The sequence below is a fragment of the Mustela lutreola genome, chromosome 7, assembly GCF_030435805.1.
Source record: "Mustela lutreola isolate mMusLut2 chromosome 7, mMusLut2.pri, whole genome shotgun sequence".
NCBI classification, from domain to species: domain Eukaryota; kingdom Metazoa; phylum Chordata; class Mammalia; order Carnivora; family Mustelidae; genus Mustela; species Mustela lutreola.
In genome coordinates this window covers 148416597-148426603 of record NC_081296.1, presented here as the reverse complement: position 1 = coordinate 148426603, position 10007 = coordinate 148416597, and positions in this window count along the sequence as shown.

Below are 10007 nucleotides of genomic sequence, written 5' to 3'. Positions count from 1 at the left end.
CCGGCTTGGGGGTCTGTGCTCTCCGGCCCAGTGGCAGCCGGAAGTGTGTGACCTGGGCACGTGCCAGCGTCTGTCCACACCCTCTGTTTCCTCATCTGCAAAATGGGGCTGACATAGAGATGAGGATGAGGGGAGTAAGCTCACAAAAGTGCTGGGCAAAGTCTCCTCAGATGTCTGTGGTTTCCTGGGAGGGAGAGGCCTGGGCCCTGCTCATCCTAAACCTGGGCAGGCCAGACAGTGTGTGCTGTGAGCTTTTTGGGGTATGGAGGTATGGTCAGGGCACAGAGGGGACACTCACTGAGGCCGGAAGGGGAGGTCTAAGTGGAGCTCTCAGAGGTGAGTGGATCTTTTTCCATATGAGATGAGACCTAATCCAGCCTAAGAGTCCTGGAGGGCTTCCTGGAGGAGACCTCATTTGCCAAAGGGGTGTCTCACTGCTGCTCACCTTCCTGGAGGCAGTGCTGGGCACCCCGCGTCTCCATAGCTACAGGCCTGGTGTCTTTCCTTCCCAACTCCCACTTTAAGGGAGGGCAGGAGAGGGGGAGCCCACAGCTCTCCAAGAGGAGCACCGGCTCTCCTGTGTCTTTGCCTCACCCCACCCAACCTAATGTCCTGCATCCACCTGTGACATTGAGCTTGTCTGCAGAAGCTGGCTGGTGACACCAGGGTCCCCTCCCTGGAGTCCCAGGCAACAGCTTCTCCACCTGCGGAGATCGCCCCGCCCCCATCTCTCTCACTTCTCCTTCCTCTAAAGAGACCTGGCAAATGCTCCAAACCTGGGCCCCCATTCCCGCCCCAGGTGCCGGTGGCGGAACATTCCCAGCGAATCAGGCAGGAAAGATCGGGAGAGCTGTGGGTTTTTTAATGAATTGGGACATCTTATTTTCTCCTTGATTGGAATTTATATTTATTTGGAATAAGTAATATATAAATGTGTTTTAAAAAAAACAAACTACAAATATACATGAACGCAGGCGGGACAGGTTCCCACCTCCCTGGTTGCTCGGTTCCAGGGTGGGGGTGGGGATGGGGGTGGGCGCTGACAGCTCTGTTCTGCGCTTTTCACTTGACCGTGAACTTTCAGGAGTTTCCCAGAGCCACCATGACCTAATCCCACACACCAGTGGTGCAACCTGACGTTAATTTTCTTGAAGGTCTGAGGCCAGGAGTGTGGGATCCCATGGCCAGTAGTGGCTGGTGGACCTTGGCTGGGAGACATCGTGCTCCAGACTGCCCCTCTGTCTGCACTCGGCTGCCCCCTTGGACACCTGTGTCTCCAGCTGTTATCAGGACACTGTCACTGGCACACGGCCCAGGCCTCCTCTAGTATGACCTCAGTTTGACCACATCTGCAAAGACCCTGTACCTGGGCTGAGGACTTCAACCTTTCTGGGGGACACAGTTCACCTCACAACAGTGACCTTCTCCCTGATGAGTGGGTTCTAGTTGGCCACGGTTTTGTTAATAGTTGTATGGGGTCTCGCCAGATAAGCTCTCTTACTTTATTTACCCCACCAGGCTCGGGACAGTCCTCCTGGAGATATCTGAACTCTGAGTGGGGCCGCAGCCCATGGGGCCACAGCGGGGACAGTGGGGCTGGAGCCCTGGGACCAGATGGAGCAGAGTTCCACAGGCGGAGGGCGGAGGAGGGGAAGGGCGGTGTGGGTCGTGGCAGGGGCGATGAGGTTGGAGAGGGCCACCAGGCCAGGTCACATAGCAGTGCGGAGCCTCCTAGGTGTCCTTTCCTGATGGGACCCAGAATGTTCTGGGCTTCAGCGTGTCTGGATGAGAATACCCTTCCAGACTCCCTTGCAGCTGGAGGAGGCCACGTGTCCCAGGTCTGGGCAGGGAAAGCAGTGGCTGAGGCTTCTGAGAAAGATTTGTAGGAGGGACACATGCCCCACGGCACACCCCGTGACTTCTGACCCAAGGAAACGGGGCTGGATGCCCGCAGGGACAGCGAAGGCAGAGGCAGGCCTGGCCCAGTCTGGTCTTCCTCGGGGTCTCTGCCATGCATCATGGCCACAGCCAGGAGTCTGCTGGTGTCCCCCCTCCCCCCCGAGGGGGGGTGGCTAGTAGGCTCTGGTTTGTGCCTTAGAGATGCCACAGGAGGCCACAGTGGTGAGAAGAGGAGGCCTGAGTGCCGGGGGGATGGGGTCTGAACCAAAGGGCAGCCCATGGCTGGGAAGGGAGGGCCGCAGCTGCAGGCAGCCGGAGCACACAGAAAGAAACGGTGATGGATGAAAACCCCCGCCGTGGCAGTTTGAGGGAAACTGAGTCAACGCAGACTGTCTTCCCCCAGCTGCTCCAGTGCTGGAGGCCAGCCATGGGAGCAAGTGCCAGCCACCTCCTCGAGCGCGCACATGGGGACTGACTGCTCTTTCTTTCCCCTCTGGGCCTCCGGCGCAAGGACAGACTGGCATCGTCCCGCTCAGCCCCTCTCCTCGATGGCCACTTTCACGGAGCTGTGCAGCGGCACGCAGAAATCCGGAGCCCCTTGTCCCAGAGCGGGGCCTTCTGAGCCACCTGTAGCCAGCAGGTTCTGCGAGTGAGGACAGCTCAGGCAGCCTCTACCGCCCCCCCACTGCAATCGTCCATTTGCAGCACCAGCTAGGGTGGGGGGAGGGGCTTGCACAGCCCTCGCCACACCCCTGCTGCAGACTTGGCGGTGCATCCGCTGGGCCGCCCTTCGCCCCGGCAGCAGGAGTGTCACGAGAGCCAGGATCGGCCCCGGGAAACGTGGACAGCACTGGGACCCTGGGTGCTCCTTGGTCTCCGCTTCCTTTCGACAACGGCCCCCTACCCTGACCTCCTGGCACCCACCCACCCTGGGGCTGGTGATGCTGGTGTCCACCGTGTCCCGGGCACACCAGAGAAGGGGCAGTGGCTGAGAGCCTAGCCTGTGGGGACACTGGCTCCCACCCTGTCCTGGCCACACTCTCCTGGGCCAGCTGACTTCACTCGGGCTATGACCATCAGTCTTCCTTCAAGGAAGGCCCCACCTGACCCCCGCCCCACAAGGCCACGGTGCTTCCATAGTTTCCATGAAAGTGCCACCAAATGGGAAGCCTGGCAGGAAACCTCTGCAGTGCCAAGCTGCATCTCGTTCCTGGAGCCCCCTGGCTGTGTCACCACCATGTGGGAGGGTTGGGAGGCTCCTTGGCCTGGTGGGCAGACCCTGAAAGCCTCCCTGTGGACATCCCAGCAGGTTTGGGCAGCAAAGTGGGCAGGACTAATACCGGAGTATATGGTAGGGGGGTGGCGGGGGGTGGGGGGTGGGGGGTGGGGAGGGAGGAGGCCATCGGACAGGCCCCACGGGAATTCTGGTTGGAATGTCGTGGGAACATTCACACGATGGGGACACAGGACAGGGAGCACACGTGGAGGGACCTGCTGGGGCACAGGGGTTTAGCGAATGCGTGAGCAGGCGGATGGATAAGGGCAAAGGCTGTGGGGTACAGGCCCCGTGGGGTTCTGCCAGGCAAGTCAGAGGAGCAGGGGCCAAGGTAGGAGGAAGTGAAGCCAGAACAAGGGGCTTGGACAGGATTAGGCTTGGGGAGCCCAGGTTGAGGCTGCGGTGAGACCCTGAGGAGGCAGGAGGAGCAGAGAGCAGGACCCCAGGGCAGAGACTACAGTGGGCAGGTGTCCGGGAAGACAAGGTTTGGGAGCCCCGATGGCCAACGCAGGCTGTGGTGGGGTCACCATGAGGCCAAGAAAAGCCTGGTCAGATGGAGGTGGCCCATCCCTGGGGCCGGATGTTGAGGTCACCAGGGACGATGTGTGGGGGCCAGTGACCAGTCATTTGAACGGGCACAGCGGCGTGTGGAGGGGCAGGGTAAGACGCGAGCCGAAATGCTCCGTGGAGGGGGACCAGCCCACGCCGCCATGCCATGCGGTGCGGCGGTGGGGGTGGGGGGCTTCCGGCCGCGGCTCCCACTGAAGCCCACCGGCCGGGCCGCTCGGCTCCCACCCTCCGCGGCTCCAGGTCCCGACTTCACCAGGACGGCCGTGGTCGGCCACGGGGGACCTCTGTTCGCCCTGCCATCTCCCCCCATCTCCGGGGGAGCCACCCCCTCGTGGTCTGGGGGTGCACCAGGACCCTCCTGGGATGGCTCTGGCGGCGGCCGCTGGCTGGCGGCAGGAGCCTCCCCCTCCGCGACGGGCTCTCGCGGCCCCGGCTACCCTCCCACGCCTCACTAGCGAGCCGGCCTCCCGGCCCGGGCGGAGGAAGATGAAGCCCCGGGGACCCAAGGTCATGCGCACGCGGGTCTGCGCTCCCCCGCACCTTCCCACCGGCCGCGCTCGCGCCCCGGCACGCTCGGCGGCAGGGCCGGCCGCGCCGGAGGGGGCCCCAAGCGTCCCCAGCCCAGCGGGCCCCGGAAGTCTCCGGGCGTCCCCAGAAGGGCCGGCTTCCCCGGGGTCCCGGCCGTCCCGGCCGCGCGCACGCGCACCTGCCCCTCCCCACGCCGCGCAGCGCGAGAGCGGCCGGAGCAGCGCCCCCCGGCGGCCGGAGGTGGAGGCGCACCCGCCGCGGCGGGCCGGGCCGGGGCCGGGTGACCCGGGAGGGAGAGGAGGGGAGGGCCGAGGCCAGAAGGCCTTTGCAAGGCGCAGCACAGGCAGGAGCCCCCGCTGGGGCTGGTCTCCCGGGGTCTAGTACACAAGCAACATGTAGCAACAGGCGATGGGCGTGGGGGGCTCGGGCCAGGTCACTGGCTGCCCGGCGCTAGCGTCCTCGGAGCCCGCCCCGCCACCGCCCCGCCGGGTGTGAAGCGGGTTCCTTAGCCCCTGACACAGAATTTGGCCTCCAGATTGCTGCATGAATGAGCGAACCCAGGAATTCAAGGACAGGGTAAGGCTTGGAAATGAAAACTGCGAAGGGAAGGGGAGGAGAGGTAGAGAGGCTGGAGCCGTGGGTCGGGGCTGTGGCCCGGTTTCCACAGTAGGTGAGAGCTCTGGATTTTGTTCTGCGGGGCTGGGGTTGGGCTGGTCAGAGCCCACTAGGAGGCTGGCACAGTACGGTGACCCCAGGAAGCTGGAGAGGAGCAGCTGGGGCCAGAACAAGGGGTTGAGGCGTGCTGGCCATGGGCAGACCGGGGAGCCAGCTTCCAAGGGCAGGGCTGGGGTGGAGGCCGGCATAGTTCCTCTCCATATCAATAAGGAAGGGGGCTTCTCGGTAAGGGGTCAGAGGGGCCCGTGGCTCTCGCCCCTCCCTGAGGCAGTGCGGCAGAACTCCTCAGTTCAGTCTGGAGTACACGCAACCGTGTCCTCGATGCTCAACACAGTCCTGGGCCCCGTAGGTCCTCTACACGTGGCCACAGCCAGCAGGAGCGTGGAGGGACATTGGCCTCACTGTTACCTGGGGGCGCCCGCAGAAAGCAGCTCCACAGCCCTCGACCTCCTCAGTTCCTTCCAATCTAAAATCTGAAGTTGCCCACATGACTTTTCACCGCGGCCACCCCTCAGCTCAAATCACTCAGCAGCTCCAGGCCTTCCGTGGGCCCAGAACCCACCACCTCCCCGGCACTGTCAGCAGCCCCTTCTGCCATGAACAGAAAGAAGGGGCAGACCCACGAATTACGGAGAGTAAGACTGAAGGTCCCGGCGCGGCACCTCAAACACCAGGGCTCCAGCCAGGGAAGGGCAGAGCGAGGCCCCTCTCTTCGTCTGCCTTTTGGCCAAATCCTCACGAGCTCTCGGTCTAGTTGGTCCAGTTTCTAAGCCCATCCCCATCATTAAGTCCTTTCTGGTGCCGGAGCTCCCAGAACTAACACTAGGGGTCGTGGGCCCCAGTGCGTGAGCATGTCTTTGGGCTGTGCCTTCCGACAAGTGGGTGATGTTCTCCCTGGAACTCGGGCCCGCTAGCCCATCCTGGAGCTGAAAGATGGAGGCCGCGTTTCCGGCTGGTGTGGGTGGAGGCGTGGGAGTTCCCATTCCTGCACCAGAAGGGAAGCCGTGAGGGGCTGTCCCGGGAGGTCCGGGTAGCCATCGGGCCTGGCAGGAGCCTGCCGCCAGGCTGTCATCAGGCTCCGCAGGAGGGCTGGAGGACGGAGGAGAAGCAAGAACCACACGCGTTAGAAAGCTTCACAACATTATGCGTTTATTGTATTTTATAGAGCCATGTTACACATGCGTGGTGCTTCAAACGGAGTTATCGGTAAGTGTTTCTCTGGATGCAAAGCCATCTGATGCTTGATGCCTTAAATACTATAATATTTCTGCATCTATGACCTATGAGCTAAGGAAAAACCAAGGACAATTCCAGAAATGGCAAAGAACATTTAAGAAAAGATGTACATGAGACACAATGCTAAGTCCTTGAGTCAGGGCCTACAGAAGTTACCAGAAAGCAAATAAAAACAGAATTGTTCTATGAAAATGGCTTGACCAATCACCATCTGCAGATCATAGAGCCTCACAACAGTTATGGATGTTGTAGAAAAAGGTTATTCTGTTTGGTACTGATGCCCCCTCCCCTCTGCTCTGTGTGCGAACACTGCGGCCGACAGAGCAGCGAACAGAACACAGCACGGCAGCCGCCCCCTCCCCACCACATCCCGATGCTGTTTCTTATGGCGTCTGAGTGTCCTGGAGGAAAAGCAATTGGATCCAACTTGCCACTTGATGGAAAATCACTGGGACTCAGAAGAACGTGGCACCACCACACACTGGCCCACGGCAGACACCCAGGATGCTGGTCAGAAACGGAAAGCAGGGTGACCGGCCCGCAGTAAGCTAGATTTGCCTGCTGCCCTAAACTAACAGCCATGTTCACGGTCAACATTCCCTTCCCGTGTTGACAAGGGGAATGGAGAAGGTGCATCGACAGGAGGCCACCCACCCCTCCCACATCTCCACAGGGTCCCAGCTTAAACATCTCCTCCAGCACCCTGCTGACCCCTCCACCCTGGAGAGGACACCGTAGCCTTCCAGCCAGGGATACCCGACTTGTGCAGGGGCCAGCCTCCTTCTAGAAGCCCGATGCTGCTGCTCTAATGGGCCTGCACTCACACTGAATTCACGCAACCAGGGAACCTGAACCTAACATGAGCAGTAACCAAGCTAGCCAAGGCCAGTAAGTTCGGGTGCAGGAGACCTAGCCAGACAGTCAACTGCGTCTGCACACGGGAGAGGGAATCTGAAGGACCTTCTGGCAAGTCCAAGTGCCGGCCACGGCATGCATGACCGGAGCTGCAAGGAAGCAGAGCTTGTGGTCTGGGTGGCACGCACGGGCCCCGGCCCGCTGGACTTCCACTAACGGCAGCAGGAGCTGGGACGCGGGCTACCACGTCAGACAAGCGCCCGGGTCTGAGGCCATCTGACGACAGGCGGGCCGCGGGCTTCCGCAGGCCAGCGGCGCAGCCAAGGAGGAAGCCTCTGGGTGGGCCGGGGCATGGAGGGGATGCCTGTCAGCAGCTTCCGCTCCCCCGCTCTACTGACCTCTCGGGATCCTTGCTCTTGCTGGTGGTCAAGATGTCCAGAAAACAGAAGGAACTTCAGGAATCCAAGATTCGTAACACGGCTTTCCTGAGCTCTGCCAATCCCTGGCCACAAAGGAGTCAGACAAGGAGCCATCAATTCTCTCTACCTGCGACGCGGGCGGTCATCGGCTCCCACTCAGCAACTTGGGGGCGGCCAGGTGTTCCGGCGCCGCGGACACACACTGGGAGGTGCGCGATGACAGCTAGGTGGGGCGGGGCGGGGGCAGCCAGCAAGCCCCCCGCCCCCCATCCGCACTGCGGCGACCCCTCGGGGTCTCTGGGTTTTTGCTGAACGGAAGTGACTCTACCTGTGAAGAAACCATCTAGAACTCTGCTTGGCAACCCCAGCAGGCATCGAGATACTATTCTGTCAAAGGGCCTCGCCTGACTCAAGTTCAGCAAAGTGACATTTAAAAGAACCCGCACGTAAAAACCAAACAGGGGGGGAAAGTCTTGATTTTCCTCAAATCCTCAGGCCTCGAATCTAGGCACAGCACACAAACACCATATGAAACCAACAGCGTGAGTTCAATGTCACCTTGGAAAATAAATGTCACTCTGGGGTGACAGTTCTTTATACAAATATTATGCTTCCCCCTAAGCCCCCGCTACCAAAAAAGGGGGGAAAATCATAAGAAATCCAAAAATAGAAAACAACATCTTGTTAAATGTAAACTTATCCTCTGGAGCTTTTATATTACATATGCTAGAAACATGCATTTATTTCAGTTCGGATGTAAGAAAATATGTCTATCAGTAATTACTTACAAATCAGGTTAATTCTCCAGACAAGGGACTCACTGTTAGAAGACCACTTCAAACTGCAGTAAATTACATCTTTAGCAAAATTATAAATTCTAACCACAAGCACGACGGGTTTCGGTTACAGCCCACGAGGACAACGGCTCTTCTTCCACTGCCGCTCCCCAAGGAGCTTCCTACACTAACGGGAATCGAGAGTGCCCCGCCAACCAGGAACCTGGGACACGCCACCGCCTTCAAACCCCCACTTCAACTCCTGTCAGAGATGAACTCTGCAGACCGTGAGAGAAAGACACACGGACAAAGGGGCAGGGGGAGCGACGGCTGTTCCCCTCAGAGACAGAAGGGGTGGAAGAGATGACCAGGGCATCCCCCAAGGGGTCAAGGCACAGAGGAAGAGGGGACCTTGCTCACACGGGAGCCCGGCTTCTCTGTAGGTCTCGGCGTGGCTCGGGGTGAGGGTTGCTGGTGACACCTCCCCACGGTTAAGTCAGCCTGGCCGTGGGCCCCAGGGCGGGAGTCCTGGGGACAGCGCTGGGCCCAGGCTCCCATGTGGCAGTGCTGGGCAAGGGTGGCGTGGTGCCGGACTCCTAATGCAGTCACCGCCCCGAGACCGCTCCCCTGATGGTGGAGAGGGGACGTGAGGGCACTTACACCACGGGCCTCAGGGGAGGCCTCCGCCCCAGGTCTGCTCAGAGAACCTCATGTTGGCACTGGGGCACGCAGCTTCGAAGGGGATCTCTGCCACCGGCTTACCTCTCTCCTGACTGCCAGATACAGCAAAGCCGGGCTTATCCCGAAAACATTGGGGGTCTTCTGATTAACTCAGTTCCATCAAACTACCCAAGGGATACCAGATTCTGAACGAATAAGAAAAAGTGTCTCAAGTTAAATTTGTCATTTAGGATTCAGAAGGCACTTCAAAATTCTGGAGAGCCCCAGGGTCACTGTTACTAGGTCACCGACCGATGGAGAAGCTGTAAGAGACAGGGCTGCGATTCTGACCTGAGGGGTGTCCTGGACATCTGGTACACAGACCTCAGACCGCAGCCAGCTCGCCAGTGACCTCGCGGAGTCAGGCGTGCGGCACACACGGCATGTTTGCGTTTGGAATTAATGCGATTTTTGCTGTATCATGGCAGTTTATAATAGTCTAGCGAGTCTGATACTCGACTCTTAGTAAAATGCAAAAATTATAATCGTACGCTTAGGAGGTCACAACGCGAGAGTTAAAGTACTCACTGAGTACAGTATTCACCATCCAATCACCCTGCCGGCCTGCGCTCGGTGGCCGGGGAGAAGCCGGGAAAGGAAGCCACCGGCACGCAACTGCCACCTGGGCCTGCCCTGAGAGACTCCATGGGACAGAGGAACCAAGGCTCTCCAAGGACAGCCGAGAACCCAAAGCGCTTCCCGCCAGACCAGCCAAGGACCTGCTGGGGCCGCCCTGAAGGCAGCCCGCGCCGGCAGGTGCCCTCGGGTCTCCTCCCCTCTGCTCGTGCCCATCCCGGGGACCGCTTACCTTGAGCGCACGCCCATGGGCCGGGGCGCAGCTGCTCCAGTCACTCTCTTGCTGGGGGTGGGAGGGGGGTGGGGAGGCTAAAATCAAAATCCTACCACCCACGGGGCCCGGTTTGGGGTACTCTGAGGTAGTTCCTTAACTCGGGGTGCCTGTCACCTACTCTCTCCCAGAATTTAGCACGCACAGGAAGTCCTGCAACCTCCATGCACCGCTGCCATCACAAGTCACTGTCGTTGAGTGCAAAA